This window comes from Atractosteus spatula, chromosome 14 (genome assembly GCF_055471065.1).
Source record: "Atractosteus spatula isolate fAtrSpa1 chromosome 14, fAtrSpa1.hap1, whole genome shotgun sequence".
Classification (NCBI taxonomy): Eukaryota; Metazoa; Chordata; class Actinopteri; order Semionotiformes; family Lepisosteidae; genus Atractosteus; species Atractosteus spatula.
Window position 1 is genome coordinate 15,899,827 of NC_142719.1, and position 12,662 is coordinate 15,912,488.

General features: G+C 48.9%; 1 protein-coding gene across 2 annotated transcripts in view; it reads right to left on the reverse strand.

The window, feature by feature from the left end:
* s1pr2 (sphingosine-1-phosphate receptor 2) overlaps nt 1–12,662 on the reverse strand; it is a 44,079-nt gene that overhangs the window by 16,672 nt on the left and 14,745 nt on the right. Inside the window, exon 1 of one of the 2 annotated variants that reach the window (XM_088933261.1) lies at nt 4,382–4,611. The exons of the other annotated variant lie outside the window; for it this stretch is intronic. The gene's annotated coding sequence lies outside the window, so the exon portion shown is untranslated. Of the gene's footprint in view, nt 1–4,381; nt 4,612–12,662 lie in introns of those variants that run through there. 2 annotated transcript variants of the gene reach the window in all.

Sequence of the window (12,662 nt, forward strand, 5' to 3'; positions counted from 1 at the left end):
AAGCCACTGTGAGCTCTGCATGTGTTTTTTGCAGCTGGTGTGCAAGTTCTTGTTGAAGATGGTGCACATGTTTCTTTTACCATGTCAAAATCACTTCTCAAACAAGTAAAATAGTAAAACAAAAATCCTGACTTCAATCCATTTGATACAAAACCTTGTTTTTCCAGTGAGCCTACTCAGATGGAACCTCTTCGATCACGGGGACTGATTTAACCTTTTTAATGAAGAAAAGAAAATAATAGACCCGTGCAATGAAAAGGCAAGGAAAAGAGGTTGTTTTGAGAAAATTGTAGGCGAGCTGTTTCAGAATTAGTGCAGATAAGTGAGGTGAGACATTGGATGAAAACGAAGTGATAGACAAACAGACTGTTGGGTTTTTCCCCAGTGTTCGTGAATCAGATTGATTCTAACGACGAGTCTTTTACTCAGAAAAAAAGTGGTAGAAAATCATGTCATCACTGGTTTTATTCAGCATCATAAATGTTTATTGTTGGAATTATTACAGCTACCCTAAAACAACATTGTGGCAACACAATTCTTTAGACTACAGGAGATGTGGCCAAAACGGTCAAAAAATATCTTTATATCACTACGTTGCAGAAAACAAATATGAATAAAATACAGAGAATGGAAATGAAAAATAAAACGTATATTCAACAGAATTGTGCTTAATTTTGATATTCGAAATAGGAAATTTTGATCGTATTTCCACAGACAGGAGGACTGTGCGCACACGCTGTGCGCAATCGGAAAATAGTACTGGAGCACATTCGAGACTGACGGTGTTCAGGTGATAACTTGGGTCAGCGTAACGTGTCATATTTCTCGTATTCTCGCTTCATGTTCGTCAAACCCCAACTACAATCTCACACAACAGTGACCAGAATTTACGTGTCATATTTCTCGTATTCTCGCTTCATGTTCGTCAAACCCCAACTACAACCAAACTACAATCTCACACAACAGTGACCAGAATTTACTTTTTCAGGGGGTTACGACGAATAACGACCCCGTCAGCGAACCTTCTTGTATTTCGCTTATTTAACTTTATGAAACCCCTCGGCGTCCTCGATATTCACATTCCAAAAACAAAGCAGCTTTATTTTAGGATTGTCACTTTTCTTCCACTTCATTTTTCGGTTCTATTTCCCACTGATTTTAATTTCTGGGCAGTGGAGGCGGGGGGGGGCTCTCTAAAGGCGTCTTAAATCTGGAAAGATTAGAAATAACTACAATCATAGACAATTGAATAATCAATCCCAATAGGGCGCGTGTAAATACGAATATATCAGTAGCACTTGCAGTACAACGCGCATTCCTCCTCCCAGACTTCTGAATCACTGTCTGGGGACAGCAGCCGACACTCGTTTGGCACCCTATTCAGTTGCTGAAAAGGCTTATCCTCACCAGCGTTCAGCTCGAATGGTGCGCAAACACGCCGCTGACGACCCATAGACGTAGTTACAAAAACAGTTAAGGGCAAGATTTTAATTGCAAATGTAATTAATTATTCAATGGTTAACAGTGAAGCAAGATTACTGGACGTCCGAGGCTCGTGACGCGCACCTAAGCCGCACTTCGCGCGATTTGGAGAAACTGCGTCAAACGGCAGATTAAAAGTCCAAAAACAAAACAAAACGGTGTGCTAGAACTCGGGAAAACTGAATAAATAAGGGAAAGCATTCTTCAACACTGCCAATATTTTTTTTTTCGGTTAGATCGCATTTTGGATGTAGAACCGTCAGACTCGCATCTTTTAAAGGCGTCTACATCAGCAGTAGTGTTGTCGCGTTAAATTGTTTTTCCAACCCGCTGTATTGTGTTAATACTTATCAACAGGCCGTGCATGATAACGTCAGATAAATCCGTTAACAGCGAGAGTCCTGTCAAAACTGGCCACCTTCTCGCGTAGCTGAATCCGTTTTGTTGACATTGTCCGACTCTTTTTGGGGGGGGGCCCTGGAGTGCTGTTCAGTCAGGGATGGTCCATTCAGATCTCCACCCATGTCCTGCTTCCATTCCGTTCCAGCTTTCACGCGTTCCTAATTGATGCAGGAAGTTGCCTAGGTGGTAAAAATGACCATTTCCCCCTCTCGTTTGAGTTAATCGCCACTTACAACCACGCCCGTAAAACCTGTGAACACTGGACACCATCTCCTCCTGTCCACAGCTACTACGTGCAATTTGGTGCAATTACCTGATCCGGCCAGCAGGGGTCGCATTATCCCGCTTGGCCTCCCCACAAAACCTTACCAGGCACTTTGTTTTCAATGCTATTCGCTAGCATGTGTCGCGACCTCAGTCTGTCCCCAGTGAAGGAGCCAGAGGAGGGCAGAGGCAGAACATCGTGTGAGACAAGCTCCCCTGTGTCTTATTCCTTAAAGCTCTGTGTTTTTTTGTTTCCAGCCCAGAAGTCTGGCTGAAGGTCAGCTGGCCAGAATACCACACCTGGCCTGGCTAGCTGACCTTCAGCCTCCTGTTGAACAGGGCTGTCCACACACTGACACTGCCCCCCCACACACACACGCCTGCGCAAGAAAGAGCTCATCCTTGGAGAGCATGGCTGAAGACTCCCTGCAGAAAGACTCGGTGGAAAACGTTTTTGCAGCGGAAAGAGGGAACAGAGAGACAGAGATGAGCAGGCGGGAGCTGCTAGCTGTCCTGTCAGAGAGCTCAGTCCGCCACAGGGCTGTCAAGACACGAGTCAGAAACCAAAGCGGCGCCAGCTCTTAGCTCATTCGCACAACGAATGCTGTCGGTTTTCTTCCTCGCCGACGGCGGCCTTATTATTTTTTTTATTACACTTATTTGTACTGGGCTGCAGGATAATAAAAAAAAGAAGGCTGAAGTGGGTCAGCAGCTCCTTGGTAACTGGCCGTCTTTTCCCTGTGTGTTGCAAGTTTGGCGCCTCGCTCTGCCATTTTCCCTTGGTTAACACGTTTGGAAACATATTGGGGAAGGCAAAAATCCCGCAAAACTCCATTTCAAGCACGACAGTGAAGGGGAGAAGACTGTTCTCTGCTTCAGACGGCTCCGGCTGCATCAGAAAGGAAGAAGGAATCCTTCCACCAAAACAGGAGAGTCATTGCAATCTGTTTGTGTGTGGGAGGGTTATCCATTTGTGTTCAAGAGTCTTAAATAAAACAATTGTGTATTCCAAATTAATACAAGAAGACTACCATTATGCTGAGCAGAGGATGTAATTCTAAACATGCCTTTTAACACTGGGAGTTCCTCAGGGGCATGTGTAGTAAGATCCATAAGAACGACAGTCCTTTTTTCCCCCAGTAAAGTGCAACTCCTGCAACTCACACACTTCTTTATTTACTTGATTACTAATCGGGCTTTTTATAGAGCACTTCCTGTTCTGATCGCATCTTCAAGCTGCTACTCTTAGCTTGTCATCAGAGTAAAAGTTTAAGAGGCCGCACTTCTGTAAAACTGAGCCTTGCGCCTTTGGGCTAGCCACACACCATTCTTTCTTTAAGTAAGAGTTTCACAGTCCTCTCACATCCCAGTAAAGAAGCAGCAACAAAAAATCAACTTGACTTGACATTGACCTGCATGAATAAATTCATCTCCCCCTCCCCGCCCCCACGCCATTAATTCATTAATCCTGCCTAAAATTGCACCACTGAATACCATATAAACCACTTTCCAAAAAATTCCCTCCCACGTGCAGCACTTCATATATGACACTAAATGCACCATGCCATAACCTGAATCCTCATAAGGTCCCATCTCCGCATGCGAGAAGGAGCTGACAGCTGAACACGGCTGTACAGATTCAGGAACGTGAATTTGTACTCTCCTGGGCCTGCCAGTTCTTGCTTGAAAGGCTTGACCACTGAAACCCACAGGCTGCAGATGGAGATAATAGAGCCCTGACAGCCTGACGGCACCGAGCGCAGGGCGATGACACCACGCCGGTGGAAATCATGATGCACTGATGCTCAGACAATGAGAAAGCGCTGACACGCTGTGAAAATCAATCCCCGGCTCTTTTGAGCAGAACCCGATAAGTCCCAATTAGGGGGGGGGACTCTTTAGTCAGACAACAGAGGCTCGGCTGACCCCCCCTCTCGTAAGCAGTTCAGACAACAAGAACAAAGGGAGGCTCGTGTCTCCCAGAGCTTTTCAGCAAGAGGTAACCAGATCTTTCTCAAATCCTTCCTCTCCCTCCCTCTTGCTGAAGAGCAAACACCTGCTGCTAAACCTCCACCGCTAAAATAAATGAATCGACACCTGCTGTCAGTCCTGCCTCGTCTCCGATGTCGTATTTTTATCACATGTGGCCTTAAAGCGGCGGTATGTTTCTGTGCTGTCACACCAGCACAGCCAGCACCCAAGTACAATGTTTTTCTTTTTTTTCTGCACTTACATTGTCCTCCGGACCAGGGATTGCCGGGATGCCAGGTCATGATTCCTGCAAGGACTTGGTCGTCTAGATCCAGTCTGAACGCAGCCGACACGAATGCCCTGTGATCCGCTGGCAAACCGCCTCCATCTCCTATGATCCTTTGAGCCGTGAGCAAAAACAAAGACCTCCTTTCCCTCAGAAGTTGACCCCAGCCTAGAGCTGCACGCTTGTTTGAAAAAATCACTGGTCTTGCAGCTGCGTGTAGCTGTATCTCTTCTTTAAAGGAAAAGGAAGTCGAGCTGCGATTTGTTGAAGGCCTCTTTTTTTTCTTCGTATAGGCATTTCTCTCAGCTGCTACCAAAACAGGTGTGACTCGTTGGACCGCATTGGAACAGACAGCTTTCTATGCAGCAGGTAGTAGCCCTGACGAAGCCACCCCCTTCAGACACACAACAAACCTGCTCACGCACTTTCAGCCACACAAATGACTTCTCCAAACATGTGCACAAAGATCTGGTCCTGCCCAAAAATCTTCCACTCCTCCGTGATGGATGAACTGTCTCTCCATCAAAAAAAAAACACAAAACAAAACAAACTTTTGTTGTCGGTTTTCTCTTTGTCTGAGGAAATTCCATACAGAAGTCTCTTCTTTTCTATGCCTCTTGACGCAACTACAAATTGTTCCTCTCTCAATCCTCATTTTGCGTTGTTGTGACTTTACCTACACCTCTGTAAATTTTGAAACAGAAAGTACCATTTTGCTTGCTAGTCACGACCACAGCCGATTCCACTATGCCTCTTGGGCGCAGAAAGCTTTGCATGTTCTCTGGAGGCGTGCAGTAGGTCAACCTACACTCTTCTCCCATGGAAAATGACATCACTCCATTTTAGTATTTAAAAAACAAGACCCTGTCAGAGGTCCCTCTCCACGAGAGCCTTCTGCATTCTTGACAATGTGAAGCACCCCTCCCCCCTCAAGAAAGCTGGAATGATCCCATTTTTCCACACCTGGGGTACAAATATCAGCCTTTTGCCAGGTGGCATGATTCACAGGGCCAAATTCTACCACCCCCCTTTGTTCTCTGCTTCGCGGTGTGGTTGCACCACAGCGTCCTGGTGTCAAAAGTTTCCACCCAGCATCTTGCCACTGAATGAAAAAAAAAAGCGACAATCTAATTAAAAATGCAATCCAACCGAAAATCCTGGCGGGTGGCAGGTTTATCAATCCAGTTCATTCACAAATGCAGGCATTTTTCCAGTAGAGAGCCCAGTGCAGTTCTAAACTCCCTCTCTAGTACGATGCCCCTGCAAGACATTTCTGAACTGAGCTTTTCAAAGTGCCGCTCTCTAGCTCTAGAGGCTGATCTTACTGTAGCAGCATCTAGTTGCCGGGCGGGCACACTGTACTAGCGTTATAACAGCTACATCCTTATTTCTGTTCTCGTCACACGACAAGAGACAGAGGTACTGGAGAACACTGAGGCACTCGGCATGTACAGGGTCCTAACTTTTAAAGGAGAGCTAAGTGTAGTATTCTAGCCAGCAATTTTCACACATAACCTTTCTATTGATTTACTAGTGCCCTACAAGAATGCATTAGGCTCTGTAATCCGATATTGTTGTTTTTTTTTCCTAGACAATGAAACAGCTCTTTCAGTGCTGCGCTGCTTGCCCTTTGAGCTCTTAATTAGCTCGAACTGAAGGAGCTAATGTGTTTGCTTGTGTAGTAAAAATAATCTGCTGCTGCCTGACTTGCGCTTTGTCTGGGGGTATTTTTTGGAGGTCTGTGTGGTGTTCTGTGCAGGAGAGATTAGCTTTCTCCACCGGTAACTTTCAGCTCTTTCGCCTTCTCCGATTTTGTCCATTCAGTACTGCCCCAGGTGGTCCCCTGGTGTCAGCTCCCCGGGTCGGTGTGTGACCACATGACGACGTTTCCCGACGAGACCAGAGTTAGGATTTGGCTCAGGGCAGCCGAGTGCACCAGCACGGCGGGCACAACGAACGGCCCGCATGCCGCGCAGCACGATGAGAAATTCACAGAAAGCAAAAGGCAGGTGACTCTTTGAAAACGCCCAGCGCAATAACCCCCCACATCCGTCTGTGACCCGTGACTCACGGGCCTGTCCAGCAAGGGGGACGTGAACTTGCATGCAAGTGAGAACGATAACGTGGCGGTTGGATTAGAGTGGAAATCTGGGAACATTTTTTTTTTTTACGGCAGGGAAAAGCCGGGTAGCCTGGATGGCTGTGAGAGCACAGGCTGAGCAAAGCCTGGCGTTTGTCTGCCTGGCCACCACGTGAGCTGCTGACCACAGTGTATGTGTGTGGTGGGGGGGGTTTCCAGACCTCGGGCTGCTGCTCTAGCTCCTCTGACGGAGCTGCGGTGCTCACTTCTTCGTTGGTGCCTGCTCGGTTCATCCGCAGGCGGTCGTATCGTGTCAGGCGGTCCTGTGGCGGGGTTGTGCATGGGCCTTTCAAGCCACACAAAGGAAAGAGTCCATGTTTTTAGAAAGTCAAAGGGGGGAAAAAACGCCTCCGAAGCATTAACTCTAAAAGACCCCAAGTAGATGCAGACCACACGCGAGAGCAGGGGAGGTCGGATCTGAGTTCCGATCCAGTCCTGCAGGAATTGTACGCCACCCTTTCAATCGCCTATTTCCAAAGACGCACAAAGGCGTCCCGGAGGACATCATCTGCAGCAGGAATAATACCAGCAGCACCCAGCCTGCTGCCTTCCAGGGCCTGTACTGGACCAAGCCCTCGTTTTAACCTGAGCTCAACTTGCTCAGCTTCGCTCTGTCCCAAGTCCTTGACGAGCCGATGATTGAGAGGGTCCGAGAGGGTCTGCTGGACTGTGACCATCTCGCATGGCAGAGGGGGGGGGAGGGCTTCGTGCCCCAAAAAACGTGCCAAGACCCAGCCCGGTGAATCATTCCCAACAGCTGGCTGACATTAACGCTCGGGCTTTGTTCGACAAGAGCCGGCAGGTTGCGTCAGGAAAAAAAAAGAAATTAAAAACGACTCAAGTCATGCATAAAAGCGAACCGGCCGAACACACCGAGCAGGAGCCAGACCCGAGGGGGCGTCAGGAGAAGGACACAGCCGCTGTCCCTGCTGGGGGTTGAGAACAACACTCCTGGATGAGGTGACTGGCTGACAAGACATCTGTGTAGGGCTTTTCTTTTGGGAGAATGTTTTTAAAAAACCATTATAATCCCCCCAGGCAAGCTTCCACATGTTTTCCAGGGCCGCGCAGGTTACTAATAGCTTTTTTTTCTTCTTGGCTGTAACCGCGAGTGGCACACATTCAGGGGGGAGCATGAAGAGACTTGTACAGGAGGTGTGAGGCTCGCATCCGCCTCAGGGTGCCTCCCAGCAAGCACAGCCTTGGAGGTGCGCTGCCGGTCCGCTGGCTAAGCCCAAGCACACAGCCGCCCTGCTGCCTTGTCCCCCAAAAGCACATCGAGACAGAGCATCTCCAGGGGTCTGTACAACCCCCCCTTCCCCTACACACAGTGGGCGTGCAGAGTGCAGCAGTGGCTCTGTGGCTAAGGATCTGTGCCTGTGGCTGGAAGGTTGCTGGTTCAAATCCCACAGCAAGCAGAGGAATCCTACTCCGTTGGGCCCCTGAGCAAGGCCCTTAACCCCAACTGTTTCAGGGGCGCTGTACAATGGCTGACCCTGTGCTCTGACCCCAAGCTTCTCTCCTTGTCTGTGTGTCTCATGGAGAGCAAGCTGGGGTATGTGAAAAGATGAATTCCTAATGCAAAAAATTGTATAGGCTATTACAGTGATGTTATGTTACGTGCTCCTCAAAAGCACAGCTCTCCCTGGCCCCTGAACCTGGTCAATCGTGGGCTCTCCCTGGAAAGCAAAAAGAGGGGGTTCCATACCCAAGCAGGGGTCTCTACAGTTTAGATTTCAGGTGGGGGCGCCGTCCCACCCGTAGCTCCAGCTGGGCGCTCTGAGCAGCGTGGCACATGGTGGAAACAGACAGCGGCTGCATTTTAGCAGTCAGCGGGGCAAACATCGGGAGTGTGCCCCCGTCTCCACAAGGCCCGTGAGATCCTGCCAGCGCCGCGGGGACAGACGCGCTCTGAGCCCAGCGCCCGTGACTTCGGCGAACTTCCTACGAAAAGGCAGTTGCCCACACTCTCGCCCCCCACATCCTCTGCCCCCCGCCGCTGCCTCCCCGCACGCCCCCCTGCCCAGACCACCAGTTTCGGAATCACTGCACTAACTTCCTTTTTGTTTCTGGTGCCTTTTCGCGCCCCAGGTATTTCTGGAAACGTGACTCACGGTTTCCAGCCACGGGGGGCAGGGCGAGGGATCCCTGTCGTCACGCCACCCTCTTCTCCTCCGGGGAGCAGGTGGGCTGCCGATACCCACCGCTCCCCCCACACACGTGGCACACCGGCCCCGCACCCCAGCCTGGCATCGGCTCCAGCCAGAGACGGAAGCCGGAGCCTGGATCCGGCTCCCCGCCAGGGCTGGAGCTATCATAAATAACCAAGGCCATACAACTTCTAACAAGCACTTCCTCATTGTCCTTCCGGACACAAATCTGTCTGATCCACCAAGTGTGGTAACAGGGAAAATAAAACAGCCTTCTTATCTCTCTGTAACTCCCACTGAACCAATACTATCTTGAATCACTGGGGCTATCTGTGTGTTTTTTTAAAAAAAGGATACAACATTTTAATCATTGCTTAAGCATTCCTTGTCAATGGAACTGGCCATAAACAGGCAGGCAAGAAGCAGGGTCAGTGGCACCTAATCAGTTCAGTTTACAAAGCTCTGGGGTGATTCGGGGACAGGAGGCCAAGCTGAACTAAATGCCATTTTGTTGCCTCGGTTATCTCCAGGGGTGAGTTTTAACTGGTCGGCAGAGGCTCTTTTCAGGAGATGAAAAACAGAAGAAGCAGCTCCCACTCTGGGCACACAAAACACAGGTCTGTTTTACGACTCTGGCTCTGTTATCTCCCTCCATGCCTGAGCAAGGCTCTTCGGTGACAGACAGCACTGATAAGACCAGGCCACTATACCTCCACCAAGGCCTGGAAAGCCCATACAGCTTCCTCTGAGATCACAGCACCGTGTGGACTGTTTCTGTTTGCTTTGCGTTTTTTCATGGGGGGGGGGAGGTGGGTAAATCCCAAAAACTTTTCACTGAGTCACTGCATAAACAGACCTATGGCCCTGTGCCACAGAACTGATGTATCAGAAAGGAGTGTCGCAATGTTTTTTGTCGTTGAGCTGGGAAAGTCCTACCTAGCCTTTCGGAGTTATAAAGGTACACAGGTCTCCTCCATATCAGAAGCCACAAAACAACAGCACTGTCTGCACCATCATTCAGGCCCTGCATGTGGACTGTCTGTCTTTACTATCAGCTAGATAAACAGTGTAATTGCTGTCATAGTTATGTTAATTGCTGTCATTAAGCTGCAGCCCAACAGGAAATTGCTGTATTGTGAAACAAGGTGAGGATTTCTACCTTATCTCTTGCAGGAGGAACACTAGCATGGGGAAAAAAAAGCTTTGAACAGTCTATTTTGCATCTGTATTCTGTTTTCCCCAAAGAGTCTGTGTGAGGCACACATACTGAGCTACAGCTGCAGCAAGCTTTATCAAGTATCTCTTTAGAAAACCACAGTCGTTATTTTGCACTGTGGTATCAGATGTAAATATGTAAATCTGTCCCAAAAGTCAAACGTTTTTATCAGTTGAAAAGCACATTAAAAAAAAGGAAAAGAAGATGGTCTGGTTCTCAGTAACTGCAGCAGAACATGCACAATCTTGAGATCCCGTGAGATTTCACTGCACTAGGCTGCTGTGCGCATTAATGAGCCTGCTGTAGTGAATTCATCACAGAGTGGTGCACATCAGCCAGACACCTGCACAACTGACTGGGGAGTGGCTGCAGCTCTCTCCCACTACACACCTGAGCGCAGGTACGTGTGCTTCCTTTCACTGGGTTGGCGTTTTTGTAGAGAGAGGATTTGCAATTTGTCCCCCCCCCCCCCCCCCCATCATCTGTGGGCACCGTGCCAGATCTGTCATTTCAACAGCTTGGTTAGATCCTAATGATTGAACATGTGTACAGGGCGTCTGGCGTGACTGGCCTAGCTGAGGGGATGGCAGCCCAGCCCCTCACGACAGCGAGGACAGAGCCAGGGAGCTGCTGCAGGGGTGTAGGCCGGGAGGCGGGGGTTACGAGAGGAAGTCCTGGGTGCGAGACTTACTGTATGTACAGTACATAGGTGAGCGGATGTGTGCGTGACCAGAATAACCGTCCTAACATCTCTTATAAACGTAGTTCAGGTGGGTCAGCATGCTGAGGCTGCAAAGGAGCCTGTGAAGCCTTCTTCATTGTTCAGCGATTTGGCTCCGCAGCTGATACGTTGTGTTTCTTTCCTTCTCTTTTCAGCATGGAATAAACCTATTACGTATCTCTTATAAACTCCAGGAATTCACCAAAAGGACAGCTGGCCTATTGGGGAGATCATGCTCCTTGACCTTCAGGACACTACCCACAATAACAGCATGCTACACGCCGACAGTACTTGCCTGCGGTTGTTGGTAAACCAAAACTTTTTTCTCTTTAACCTCTCTCTCATACAAATAAAAGAAAACACACAAACTTCCACAACATGACAATTTTCTCTTTTTTTGCGAACTAAACAGTTCTATACACATATAATACCGGTGTGGCTCTGTTACTGATTTTTTTTTTATTTTCATTTTTTTAAGTTAAAAAGGATACAAAGGCAGGCTCAAGTAAAAAGAAAGAGATCTCAACTGGCTAAATTCTACCCCCCGAGCTTCTCAGTTGCTGGCCTGGGACCCACCATGTTTGCTCCCACCATGAGGTACAGCCTTTGGGACTGTACCATTCCAGGACTGGCGCCTGGGGGGGGGTCATGCCTCATTGATCTATACTGATCGAACAGCTCTCTGTCGCAGCCAGACACAGATCCCTCAGGGCGTCGCTGCAGACACCCAGCCGAATCTGCGAAATTTCTCCCAACAGTCAAAACGGGACGTCTTGAAAGGGGAGCCCTGATGAACCCCCCCCACACACACACACACTTTGCTAAACAGATGCTAATCCACCAGTAGCTTTGAAATAACAGTGAAAGGGGAAAAAATCAATCTTTTTTAAAAAACTTTCTTAAACAACAAGATTCACACTCTGTAATAATCGAGCATGGAGGATGCTTTCCTGGAAATCCAATTCCAGAAAAAGGCCGTGAGATCTCTGCCCAGAACATCAAGGCAAGAGAGAGGAGGGGGCCGGGGGCTCATGAGATCTTACAGATGTGAGAAACTCGACTTCTTCCAGAACTCAGCAGTTTTAGGTATGAAAGCCTGGGTCTGTCTTCAAAGGGAATTTATTCTGCTATACAGGAGTGGTTTTCAGCACACAAAAAAAGGCATGAAAGTTTTTTTTTAATTCCTGTTTGCTAATGTGTTGCCTTACTTTCTCTGGAGCCGAGAGAGTGAGCAAACATCTCTAAATCAGATTTATCGCTGCAGAGGGAGATTCACATCTAGGCTAAAGCAAGAGCCCTTGATCAACCTGTCCGATCAAGAGGTGCCCACGTTTCAAACCCGCGCACCCACAAAAAACAACACACAAAAAACAGGATCTGTGGTCCTTCGCTTGGCTCAATGGCAAGATCGCAGTTCTGCTCCTTATCTCACTGCAGCACAAACCACAGCAATAAACACATTCAGAAAAATACCACAGCACCTGAGCTGAGCCGACTGGCTTGCTCACACACACAACAAGGAGATAAAAGGCAGAACAGAACAGCGCTTAAGGACCAGGACGACCCCCCCCCCCTCCCTGCTGGGGTCACGGTCGGCGGGAGACGGTCGATTTAGCTCCATTAAAAACCCCATTAGAAGAGGTCGGGCGCTGGGGAGCGAGTGTCAGAAAGGAAGGCCGGATTCCCCCAGCTGCAGCCCAGGAGGAAGTAATTAAGTCCCGAGCTCTGCTGATACGCGCAAGCTCGTCTGGCTTTTACTGTTGTCATCAACATCTCCGCCTGTGCCCCCCGGCCCCAGAGGTCAGCTGACGAGCCCGTTCGCGCAGTTCGGGTTACGTTGTGCGGCGGGGCGGCGGGCTCTGCGGGTCGTTCAGCTTAATGCTGCGCAGATCGACCGGCATCGGTTCTCCCTCCCAGCCTCCATCCATTAAGGTCCGTGTTCGCGCCTCCTGCTGTCCTCGAGTGACCCAGACCCAGCGGCTGGGTTCAGCGGTTTGAATGCGTGGCCTGCTTTCGCTTTGAAGGGTCTT